We start from the raw sequence: 13,688 nt of genomic DNA, 5'->3' as shown, positions 1-13,688 counted from the left end.
TACAAGGATATATACTAAAGTTAATGGCGACACACAAATAGTTACACAAGTACAGATTCGCTGACAGAGGGAGAGTAAGCATGGAGGAGTCAGCTCAGCTGGTGGATTGACAGCTGTAGTTGAGTTAGAATTAGCACATTGTATTGTGAAAGCTTGCTGACTAGCCCTTCAGTGAGATTGAATGGAAGGCCAACAAGTACACAATACATATATTGGACAATCTATACATTTCCGCCACCACAATACATGGTAAACGTAATACATACATCCATTACCTGCGTCCATGAGCCCCCAGGCTGCCCTGCGGTCATGGGCAGAGCAGTGATGACAGAGGCGAGGGTTGCAGTAAACCCAGCTTTAGGATGGCATCAGCTCAGTCACTCATTGTCCCCGGAGCGGCCCCAGTGTCTTCCAACAAGCCTCTACCCCCCAGGCTATACCTCTGCCACGGCTGGCATACACACTGCCCACGCGTACGCCTTAAAATCCTGAGCTTTCCTCTAACTCTGAGAGTATACAAATGGAACCGAATGGACCCGTAAGGGTCCATTCGGTTCCATTTGTACACTCTCAGAGTTAGAGACCCGCAAGGGGTCCATTTGCTTCCTTTTCGTACCCCTTTTGGGAGTTAAACTAGCACTGACGACTTTAGCGTGCAGGCTTTTTTCAGTGTCATGCTGTCACAGTATGAGCACACAGCAAATGCTTGGATTTATTCATGAGATAAGATTCGATAAGATAAAGTCTCTATTGTCCCGAAGGAAATATGTCTCGCTCGCATACAGTATCTGGCTGTTTAAAAATAGTGCATACATACGGTACTGTCACCAACCAACAAATTGCACACTGTCTCCATTGTATAACACGCCTGTAGTGAACATGTTGTTCAGTAAGATCAGCATAAAAATCAGCATAAAGTTAAAGGCATAGTTTGTAACTTTGCCCTGTGTTAGCAAAACAAATACATATTTTTTACTTATCATTTTCCTCTATACCAGCATTGATCAGCCACTGGAGTAGTGTCAACGTTTGGGCAGTGGTTTAAAACAACATACATCGTCATACTTGCTTTTTACCGCTCTATTAATACATTATTTTGGGAGCATTAGACGGTGTGCGGACCTTCTCTTTCTTTAAAAACATCATTCAGACACAATACACATATACCTAACCCAGGACAGGTCAATAAACATTAGTGCGGTGGTGTTTACCTCCAGAAACACATTGCCCTCTTGCTGTGTGTTGGTGTTTTCACTGTTTGTTTTGGTAGACGGGGGACTCCCAAGGAGCGGGGCGGGACCAGTGGCCTCCAATGTAAAAGTCTGTGGGCGGGGCGGGACAGAGCCTTCCAATGTGAAATTTTAGTCACTTCCTGGCTTGCCTACGTAATGGTGTTGTTTGTAAATCCAGCTCAAACAGGATGATAGCCAGACGGAGAAGCGAATAAAATTAAAAAACACTGAACGAGCGCCTCCGTCTGGATTCCAGGCTAATAGAGTGGTATACATATAAACGTAGTCAAAGTATACTAACAGTATATTAGGCTCATAATGTGTGAAGTTTCACTTTAAAGTGGTTTGGCCTGCACTGGGGGACTCTGCTACTCAGAAATAATCTGCTGATAGTTTCATCATAGACAGCTTTGAGTGTGGGATGCTGCCTGTCTACCGTGATTTCCATGGCTCTTTGTGTTAGGCAGGTAAAATAGAGGACTTTGAAATCTGACACCCCTCTCACTAAATCTAAATGCAGTGTGTCATAGTTTAATCACAGACTATAAGATTTTGCATAGAGTCGATCAGGTATAATCATCTTGAGAGGAAATAACATGTCCTTATCAGAAGCATTTATCAGAGAAAAGCCCATAACTCATAAGCAAAAAGTAATATTCACCAAAATAAACTACACAGACTGACACAACAAAAGATTGCTCTACGGATCTGCTAAACCATTGGTTTGGGCCACATGGCTCGGCAAGGCTTCAATAGAATCATGTTGTGCAGCTCACAATGCGTCTGCGACTCGTTGTGAGCTTGTAGATAGGCTATTTTCAGTTAATTACTCATTAATTTTAAGATGAATGAGTAATTGAAGTGTTCTAACTAGCAATAGGATAGATTAGATTAAAGAGTGTTTGAATTGGTCAAACTAGCTACAGAATGCATGTTCAGAAGCAACTTCCAAAAACTAAAAAATCCTAATTGATGGTGATATTTCTTAAAAGGAAATGCCTCAATCTGTGATGTATTCAACTGAAGTTAGAAAAAATATGAACAAAACATCATAATTCTACATATTGTGCTAATTGTTTATATAGGAAACATTCAGTTTCACAAATCACAGATTGGGACTTTAGTTGGCCATACAAAAGATTCCAGTCATGAGATTTTATTTATGCTTTAAACCATGTGTATAAGACTGGTATACACTGTAATATTGTCGATGTCGGGCAGACAAAAGTAGGGGAAAAAGTAGCTATTGTTTAGTCACAAGCTCTTGTTAATACTTTTCATTGGTTAAATAATGATAAAAACCCACAGACAGACTTAACCAATTCACTGTAGTAGTGAAAACAGCTGACCTACAAGCTCACAGCGTGTCACATGGTGACATGTTGGGAGCTTGTAGATCAGCTGTTTTCCCTATACTTTTGCGCGACAGAATAGGGGCATTAATGCACAAAAACATACGTTTAAACATGGACAGTCATGGTTTCTGCCCGACAGCAACGATTATGCTCTGAGTACTGTGGACCCCGAAAAACAAAAGTCTGTGGACGGTCTGTGTGTCTTGTCATGAATGCCAATGATTATCATATCACCAAACATCGACTCATCTCTTAGACTACTTATAGTGCTTCTATCGCCAGACTAGTACTCATCTTCGCTCTGCTCTCAACTGAATTTTCTGATGAATGTCACTGCCCCTCCTTGCTCTTGCTCATGAAGACACTCACTGTGAATGAACGATGACTGTAATTAAACTGCTTGCACTTTAATCAAACAAACACTAATAATGCTATTTATCATAAGCCAAGCACAGCTATTCAGTACACACACCATGCGAATGTGCAATTAATGAAAGCTATGACTAAGTCACACACGCAATTCAACATAAAGGACTGACACTTTAACTCGCACTTCACCCGACACATTTAACACAATAAAGACGTTAAAGTGAGAAGCAGTAGAAGGAATAAGGAGTGCTAGAGTTAGAGGACAGTTGTCTGCAGACTGCGGTGGAGAATGGGGAGTGAGTCTGCAGTCCTGACTGAAGGTGGGGAGGTTAGAGGTCATTCCACCTCTCTGAATCAACTGTGTAAAGAAGTGGGTGAAATGTGTTTTTATAGGCCAGAGGAAAAAAATCTAACGGTAAAGAAAAACAAGGAGGGGTGTAAATCCATAAACCAGCAGGTATATAGTATGTGTACTGTATATGAGGTTAGACATAAGGTGATATAGGTCGTGACACTTGGGGTGGGTGTAGGCAGCTTGGGAGCCATGGGAGGGAGAAGAGTCGAGAAGAAATGTTTGGAGAGTTGGGCAGGGGGTGTCTTGACTCAGCGTGTTTAGCTAATAAGTGAGCAGTAAGGTGGTGTAGGTCACTGGTTCTCATAGTGGATTTCAGGGACTCTCTGGGTTCCTTTAGGGTGGTCTAAATTGACCCTTGCAAGAGTCTGTAACTCTGAGAGTGTACAAATGGTACCAAATGGACCCTAACAGGTCCATTTGGTTCCATTTGTATGCTGTCAGAGTTAAAGGAATACTTCACCCAAAACATTACTTATTTTCTATCAATTACGCACCCCATGAAGCCTTGAATTCATAGAGTTTTTTTGTTTTTGTCGCATTCCTAAGCCAATAATTTGATGACAGTGTGCATTTCCGGTAGGAGACACAAAGAGTCTCCTTTGTGTCTCCTACCGGATACATTAGCCGGTAGGAGACGGTCATAAGATTATTGGCTTAGGAATGCGAGGGAAAACAATTATTTCAAGGCTTCATGTGGTGTGTAATTGATAGAAAATAAGTCATTTTTGGGGTGAACTACTCCTTTTAAGGGGAGACCTTGACATTTTAAAGTTAAAGAACCATTGGTGTAGGTAGGGGTGTGTGTGGATCGTGTCCTGGAGGTACGGGCGGTCTGATGCCCTTTTGACGGCCTTGTACTGTAGGTCATCATCACCAGTGTTTTGAATTGGATGCAGGCAGCAGCCAGACGCCAAGTCAGGAGAAAGAGAGTGAGGAGGTGAACGCAGATGGAGGGGAGAAGTGTTGAAACTTTTTTTGGAGATTGAAGATCGACCTGACTGGTGCAGCATTCAGGATCAGTAACAAGTGCAAACATACAGGATCGAGTGAGCACTGCGATGTGTGCCTTGAGGGACAAAAAAAAGTCTTAACCCTTTAAGACCTCAGGCCGATTCTTTCTGAAAAGCTTGTGTTGCTATGTACAGTATTAGTGGTGCTCAAACCTTTTCACCCCCAAGATTATATATATTTACGATTATTTTAGTTTATTACAGCAAAGAACTGATTGATCTGACTAGAGGTGGCTATTAACATAATCGATTTGTGTCGAAAGCCCAATCTTTCCTATAGGTTGGGGGGGGCCACAGACTTTCAAAAAAGTTTTCTGGAAGTTCAAATGTGTTTGTTGTTCCCAACAGCAAAATATTTTATGAGATTGCCTTACGGCTATGGGTTTACTCACTTAATTACAGTAAGGGCAATAATTACCTAGGATACGGGGGCACTGCCAACACAGCGTATGAGTAGCACTGCTTGGGTTACAAAGACCCACTAAGTACTGGGAGCTAAGTAGCTCAGCAATCCATCTCCCAGGGGTCCAGTCCAGTTGTTCTCAATGTGAGATCCAGGGACCCTCAGCGTTCCCTGAGGGGGGTTCCAAAAGGACCCTTACAGGTCTGTAACTCTGTGTACAAATGGAACCAAATGGACCAGTGGTCTATAGTGCCTATAAAGGGGATATAGATGCTCCTCGTTGCTCAAGTACAGTAATTATAGCAATGCTTATCATATTTTCTTTTGCAGTTGCATACAGAACATGCTTTTTCTTATTTTTTTTTAACCCATTAACACATTGAATGCCAATCGCGTAGATCTACGCGAACCTATTTAAAGCCGCAGCGTGCCAGTCGCGTAGATCTACGCGAACCGCCGATTCCCATTGTAATCGCCCAAGGTGCACTTTCCGATTTTTTTGATCCATTTCCGGTTTCTGGTTTCCGGTCGGAAACGGAATTATTCGGGTTCCGTTTTTTTCGATCGTATCCGCTTCCTGTCTGGGATCCTGTTTAAAACTCGATTTTCTCGGTTTGTTGTTTTTCTCCTCACTGATCACTGTTTAGCGTGTATCGGCTGTAGCTTCAAGATGGCGGCTCGCATTTGGAAACTGTTTTCGCGGATGTGTTAACACATTCCATGCCAGAGTTTAATCTCATAATGTACTCACCAGTGCCAGCGTTTTATTGTTGTTTTTTTGTTTTTTTCATGTCGCCACAGACCTCGCTAAATAAGTTAAAAGTGCGCGTTCATTTGGTTCTAAACACACAGCGGATCTGTGAGAAACGGCCAGCGAAAACAGTTTCCAAATGCGAGCCGCCATCTTGAAGATACAGCCGATCAACGCTAAACAGTGATCAGCGAGGAGAAAAACAACAACCGAGAAAATCGAGTTTTAAACAGGATCCCAGACAGGAAGCGGATACGATCGGAAAAACCGGTACCCGAATAATTCCGTTTCCGACCGGAAACCGGAAACGGAAATGGATCAAAAAAATTCGGAAAGTGCACCTGGGGCAATTTCAATGGGAATCGGCGGTTCGCGTAGATCTACGCGACTGGCACGCTGCGGCTTTAAATAGGTTCGCGTAGATCTACGCGACTGGCATTCAATGTGTTAAGACCTGTCATTTTTTGATTTGAGCTAAAAAGCATTATTTTACACTTTGGCTATTCAAAAATAGCAGATATACAAGCTCATAGCGCGGCACCGAGTGCCGCGCTACGAGCTTGTAGATCTGCTATTTTTTTTTAAATCATGAAAATTGGTTCAAATCTTTGAATATATGTATTCTTTTAAAGCGAACATTTTTAACTCCAATCTTTGCTTGTGGGGGTCCCTGGAACAAAATATTTTGAGATGGGGGTCGGCGGCCAAATAAACATCATTTTGGGCGTCCTTGACATGAAAAAGTTTGAGCACCACTGATATAGAAACATACGTTTTTCAGATAACTGTTGGGATTTAGAAGACATTTGTAGAATCGGCTTCAGGTCTTAATGGGTTAAAGTAAGGTTATTGATGCAATGTACAGTACAGTATGAGACAATCTAACCTGTTTTGTCTCTAGCTGTTGATATTCCAGGCACAAATCCCCAATAACCAAAGTTAACCACTTTCAACCTGGCATTCCCAAATTGGGCGTGTCATTACACAGTAGGCGAAAAGAGCAGATTGGTCATCTTTAGCAATTTTTCAAACAGGGCTTACACGTGGCTATAAGCACAGTGACCTAACATGCTAGTCACATGTTAGTGTGTCAGTGCAGAGCATGCATTCCTTGCGGGTCAACTGTGGGTGACTTTGCCTCAGCATCCCTACGGGAGGCGGGAGGCGGGGGGGGGGGGGGGGGGGGGCTTAAATCAGGGCCGGTGCCTGGCGGGTGTCAGCGCCTGGCCCGTTAGCGCTGAGCGATGTGCACAAGGAGGAGCAGAGTGATTTATACGCTTGTTTTTCAGCTATGTCATCTCGCCACTGTCCATCAAAGCCTTCCTCTAAGGTCTCTGGGACCCGAGCAATTAAGAGAAAGGAAGAATTGCAGAATGAGAGGGGGGGGGTGGGGGTGTGCCCCTGTGTGTGTGCCCCTGTGTGTGTTTGTGTCTGTGTCTGTGTGTGCGTGGGTGTGCAAGAGAGAGAGACAGAGAGACATACACACACATCTATTTCTGGAGTCTTTCGCTGTCTCCTGAGCTGCTGCGCGTGATTTAGGGACACAATGCTGACTCAGTCAGGCGGGGTTCGGGTGATTGGGGGGAGTCTGTGTGATAAGCACTCAATGATGAGCTGGTCTCGCCTCCATCACCTATACCAGTGTCGAGGACCGCCACATTGATATGTATTTGGACCCCCATCTGAAAATATTTTGTGCCAGGGAACCCCAGAAGAGAAGATTTGGCTTAAAACATTATTCAAAATCTTTTTTGATATTTTTCACAAATTTTCAAAAATAGCAAATGTACAGACGCGGCACAAAGTGACGCGCTGTGAGCTTGTAGATCTACTATTTTTGAATAGCCAACATATGAAGTGGTTACAATTATTTTTATGCTATATTAACTATTTTTGCCGAGGACCCCCTTTGAGAACCAATGACTTATACAGTCCCACGGATGAGGGGAAGGGGTGTGTCCACCCCTCATTCGCTTCATGGCGGAAACAAGTGCCAGAAATTATCCTATTGAAGAATAGGAAATGGTGCATTTGTGTAGCACCTTTATCCAGAGTGCTGTGTAATAGATTATATTCACCCATTCACACACACACACACACACACACACACACACACACACACACACACACACATACACATTGACACACCGGCCTTGAGATAAAATATTAAATCAAATGGGGGTTCGTGGCCTAATGCATATCAAACTGGCGGGGCCCTGGAAATGAAAAAGGTGGAGATTTACATCAAAAATATTAGCAGCATGTGACAGCTACTCAGCAGTGCCCGGGTTCAAGGGCGCCTGGTGACGGGAGGAGGAGCCAGAATTGAACCGGGAACCAACCATCCAATTGTTTCGGCGGCAACTCTGCCATCTCGCAAACCAGATAATTGGCCTGATAAGACTGTGAGTAATCTGTGATCCTATGCCGTAACAATAGCACCGTACACGGATTATCCCTGTGATGAACTGTATTTACAAGAGCTTTGTTAAAGCCATTTTTTGTTGTCCAGCTGCAGGGAACGGACATGAAAGGGATCATTTGTTTTGTTTTGGCTGCGATGGCCAGTCTGATGTTATCGCTGAGCTGGCTCTGATGTGGAAACAGGAGCCAAGAGCCAGTGCTGGAAGAAGTACTCAGATTATTTTTACTGTAAAAGTAGCAATACCACAAAATAAAAAATACTAAGTAAAAGGCCTTTATTCAAACGTTTTAAGTACAAAAGTATTGGCATCAAAATACTGTAATAATCAGTACCCCAAAAAAAGTGCTCACATTTTTAAAACATTTTTCCAAAAAAAATCTGTGTCACGATGCTACTCGTTGTGTGATTATAGATGCTTTTTTTTTTTTAATAGCCGAAGTAAAAAAAATATATAGTTTTGTAATAATCATAATAGTAACTTGTAACTAAAGCTGTCAAGTAATAGTAGAGTAAAGAGTACAATAGTAGTAAGCCTTTCCGAGCCATGTGGCCCATAGGGCAGGAGCCTATCACCTGTTTTTGTAGCGTGAGGTGGTACGATGTACAAGGACACCCCCCACCAATGAGTACAACCCCTGGACATGGCGCCAGTACTGTATGTCGCAGGGGTATCAATCCAACCCTTGATGCTGAGAGACGAGCAGGGAGGCATTGGGTCTCGTTTTTAAAGTCTTTGGAACCCCGACCTTCCAGTCTCAGGGCGGACACTCTAACCAAAAGGTTAGAGCTGTACTCAAAAACAGTACTTCTGTAAATATACTTAGTTATTACTTTCCACCACTGCAAGAGCACATAGCGGCATGCTTCTCTGGGAGCCAAATCGAGCCTGATAGGCCTATTATATACTTATTATTTGGACGCCGGTGTCGCGCACACTGGAAATAGCCGATCTACAAGCTCCACGGTGCGCTGTGGATCTTGTAGATCGGCTATTTCCGAAAGTACAATACAGCAGCGGTATAGCACATTTAAAGAGGCCCTGGAGCGTCTGTTTATAGGGCATTTATCATGGCACACGGAACAATCCGGGCTGTCTGCACGTCACTTGAGGTGAGCCTTGGAAATAAATCATAAACTCCTCCGGCCTGCCACTGATAGCAAACGCCATGCAGCACCCAATTGGCCGTCTGTTTTCCACTAAGAGTGGGATGAGAGGAGGAGGCGGAAGAGAAGAGAAGAGGAGAGGAGAGGAGAGGGAAACCTAGTTAGAGCTGCTCAGAAAAAAATGAAGTTAAGCCACTTGTAGATCACAGCACGTCACTTCTGCGAGCTGCGAGCTTGTACATTTAGAAGAAATCTTGAAAGTGTTTAAAGAATTTTGAAGAATCAGATGGGGGTCCGTGACCAAATACATTTCATTTTGGGGGTCCTTACTGGTGTAACGTATTTATGTTGTGTCCTGCTCAGGCTGTAGAATGTGACACCTGTGGTGTGGATACACCACAGGTGTCAAGTTATTCATGGATTCCTTGTTTATGACACTGCTTCTATCGACCACATTGGCCAGAATTTGGAAGGTCTTTTAGTTGGGCTGCAGCAGTCAATTATTTTTCAATCAATCGAATAATCAAGACGATTATTTTTATATATATATAATTTGTAAAGAAATATACTAAACTAAATGTATGCCTACAATTCCAAAGTGCTTGTCAGGGTGGGGGGGGGGGGGTCCCCAGTTCAAATATGATTATTTTGGGGGGTCACGGCCTGAAAAGGTTGAGAACCACTGAACTAGAGCACTTTATCCCTTTGAAAGATGTTTTAAAAGTTTACCTCAGCCCTTACAAACCGATGCCTGCAGCTGATTACTTGAGCTGTATTCATGTATTTAGTGTTTTGCTTTGTGTTTATTATTGTATTTTATGTTGTGATCTCTTGCTTGAATGCTTTCTTGGCCAGAGCTCCCTGGAAAAAAATAGATTTAAATCTCACCGAGGCTTCACCTGGTCGAATAAAGGTTAAGTAAAATAAACTCTAATGGAAATTCTAGAATAACAAAAATAGCCAAGCTCACAATTTTAGAAGTTTTCTTTTGCAAATGTTTTACAGTTTTCACCTATATTGACATGCCCAAAATGCAGTAGGGCTGGGTTGGAAGTGTTTATCGATATTGTGTTTCTGGCGTTTATATTGACTCTATAATTTTCTGCATGTGGTCCCGTGCTGTGCAATGTTTCCTAGGCAAGAGGGGGCAATGGTGCATGTTAGGGCTAGGCAACATGACTTCAAATCAATATCACGATTATTTCAAACTTTTGCCTCAATTACAATTAATGATTGAAAGAAAAGTGAAAATAGCAGATCTACATGCTCACAACGGTGACACGTTGTGAGCATGTAGATTGGCTATTTTCACTATTTTTGTACGCCGCCATTGTGCAACGAGGTATAACAAGTGGTTAATCAGACTAATTGATCTAGTCGATTGTAAAGAAATCTATTAGAATCGCTTTGTGTTTTTTGTTGATGTATAAAAGGAACATTTATTTTTTAAATCCTGCTTCTCGATTATTCAATTAACTTACACTAGTCTATACCCGGGTATTATTATTACGTGGTCGCGTCGACCCCCCCCCCCCCCACCCCCCACACACACACAACCGTAATAAGGTTTTCTTAAGGCCCACGCATGCTACCAAATGAGGTGGTCACCCCATCACCTAGAGAGTGCTCTCTATGATAGAGAGAGCTCTCTCTATCACCGACGCGGTGATAAGGTGATAAGGTGACCACCAAAAATGGTAGCATGCGCCCCCCTTTAGTGTACACGGCGCGTAAATGAAAGTCCTTTAAGTTGAAGCATGTGTCTGTGTGTGCTTGTGGCTGACGGCAACAGTGTAACAGAGTGGGTGTGTGGATTCGACGCATGCGCAGTTTGATCGCCGTTCCGTGCACATGGTAATGGTCAATGGCTGTGTGCAAATTCAGATCAATTGCTCCAGCCACTGAGGAGAACCGGGCAGAAGAGATTTGGGCTCACCACACACCACCCTCACACCACCCTCACAGAGCTTTGTACAATTATAGGAGGATGAGCAAGATTAAGTCTGTTATTTCTAAATATCGGTTTTGATATAGTGTCGGTTAATTGCCATGGCGCCCTAGTGCCTTTCATTATATGATGCTGACGTTTATCTAGTTATTTTTGTCATCTATATGCTATTTCCATTTTGGACTTGTTCGCATTCATCCCAAGTGTTTTCACTGCTTAAACACTCCCCAGCTCAACAACGAGCCGATCCCTGTTATATTCACCATGATATGGTAAACGTATTTACTCTCAACCTTTGCTTCCCCCTCTCTCTCTTACTTTCTATCAAATAAAACCGCCTCCTTCATTGATTTCTTTAGAGGAAACACGAGTAAACCCCGCAGGCGGCTTTTCCATCGCTGAAAAGACAAATTACCTGACATGTCTAAACGAAGCTACATTACGCTCCGGCCTCTTGCTTTGGATCATAGTGTGAGCGTGTAGAATGCCGAGGCCACATCGCCCTCTCAATGTGCTACTACAAGAAACAAATGGTGGCTGTTGGGTGGAAACCTTGTATGTCCAAAACTGTTACTTTTCAGGAACTGGAGAAAAAAAAAAGAACATGTGTTCCAGTTACTATTTTTTCGCAAGCTCTTGTTAATATTTTTCATTGGTCAAGTTTGTATAATAACCCACAGACGGACTTAACCACTTTCACTTTCAAAATGTTTTTGACAATGTGGTGGAAAATATTAATATCCAGTCAGGGTGAAGTGTTGACCATTAATTAGGATGATTCAGGCAGAGTAACAGCATACAGGTCATAAGGAACAGGCCTCCCGGCCTGTTCCGGCTGCCCCTCGGGGCACAAGCCTCTTGAGCACTAATCTCAGACAGTTCTTATAGTCCACTCTAGCAGAGATGCTATTCTAAATAGTCATATAAGGATGTATACTAAAGATAATGGCGACACACAAATAGTTACACAAGTACTGATTCGCTGACAGAGGGAGAGTAAGTGTGGAGGAGTCAGCTCAGCCGGCAGATTGACAGCTGTAGTTGAGTTAGAATTAGCACATTGTATTGTGAAAGCTTGCTGACTAGACTTTCAATGAGATTGAATGGAAGGCCAACAAGTACACAATACATAATATTTGGAAATGTATACATTTTCACAACCACAACAGTAGCAGATCTAGGCTCACACACTGTGTCACAATGCGACACTTTTCGACGAAGTAGGAGATACAAAGAAACACACACAAACTAAACAAATGAACACCTACAAAGTTCACATATCGTCTCTGTCGGGTGGAAACCTGTCCAAAACTGTTACTTTTCAGGATTCAAATTCAAAAATAGCTAAAGTAGCAGATTGACAAGCGTTCCGATCTTGTGGATCTGCTACTTTTGATTATTTTGTGTAACGCTGTAGTAGGGCATTAATTTACGAAAAAAAGGACATATGGAGATACAAGGTTTCTCCCCGACAGCAACAAAATATGACAGCCTTTTCACCTGCTGGACCTTCTTCTTCTTTCCTCCCCCTAACTTGTTATTATACTCCCTGCACCATCAATCTCCCCCACTGTGGCAAACACAAACAGATCAGTAGTGGAAATGATGATGAAGGTCCATGATGTTCAGCTTGGTTAGAGATCTGCTACAACAGTGGAGACCCTCCACGCTCTGATTCTTCCATAGCAGGGGTCTTCATCGTTGTTCAGGCCAAGAACCCCTTAGCTGAGAGAGAGAGAGAGATGAAGCAGGGACCCTCACTACATTTTGTGATAAAAGATTTTTCCATCTGCACCAAATCTCTTTGCCAAAAATAGCTCACAACGCGTCCCAGCGCAAAACGTTGTGTAGATTGTAGATCTGCTATTTTCAGTGAATGTTTCCCCCAGTATACTGTAGGTACGCTAGGGTTCAAATGGTTAAAAAGTAACAGTTACTTCAGAACCATGGACAGCAGCTATAGTTACTTCAGAACCATGGACAGCAGTTACAGTTACTTCAGAACCATGGACAGCAGCTACAGTTACTTCAGAACCATGGACAGCAGCTATAGTTACTTCAGAACCATGGACAGCAGTTACAGTTACTTCAGAACCATGGACAGCAGCTACAGTTACTTCAGAACCATGGACAGCGGTTACAGTTACTTCAGAACCATGGACAGCAGCTACAGTTACTTCAGAACCATGGACAGCAGCTACAGTTACTTCAGAACCATGGACAGCAGTTACAGTTACTTCAGAACCATGGACAGCAGCTACAGTTACTTCAGAACCATGGACAGCAGCCGCATGACATGTCTTTGATTGATTGATCGATTGAATACTTTATTAACAGTTTGCAAATAGTGCAGAGGTATAGTTACGCAAAGCCCTGAGGTCTTGTTTCCTTGTCGTCCTGTGTATTCAATTCATCAAGACATAAGAAGACGTACAATACTTTACAAGAAATCATCAATACTAGGAGCAGTAAAAGTATATTTACAGAAAAACAATGAGGGTCTAATTTATTTTGGCAAGCTAGAAAGAAGGTCCAGTTGTGAATTGCAGACAGGCGCTCTTTTATAGCGGTTTTGAAGGAGGGAAGGTAGTCACACTTTTTGATGGCTATTGATAGGGCATTCCACATTTTGGTGGCATAATAGTAGAATGAATGAGTCCCCATGTTTGTGCCGAATTTGGGGGGAATGAGATCAGTGGAGCTCCCTCTGGTGTTGTGCCTGTGGGCTTTACTCAC

The 13,688-nt window shown here is 42.8% G+C and overlaps 1 protein-coding gene across 1 annotated transcript in view; it reads left to right on the top strand.

Annotated features, from left to right (window-relative positions):
• trappc9 (trafficking protein particle complex subunit 9) overlaps positions 1-13,688 on the top strand; it is a 339,982-nt gene that overhangs the window by 234,735 nt on the left and 91,559 nt on the right. The window lies entirely within an intron of this gene.

The sequence above is a fragment of the Gymnoscopelus braueri genome, assembly GCF_963280865.1.
Source record: "Gymnoscopelus braueri genome assembly, chromosome: 11".
Classification (NCBI taxonomy): domain Eukaryota; kingdom Metazoa; phylum Chordata; class Actinopteri; order Myctophiformes; family Myctophidae; genus Gymnoscopelus; species Gymnoscopelus braueri.
This window is presented reverse-complemented; position numbering and strand designations above follow the sequence as displayed.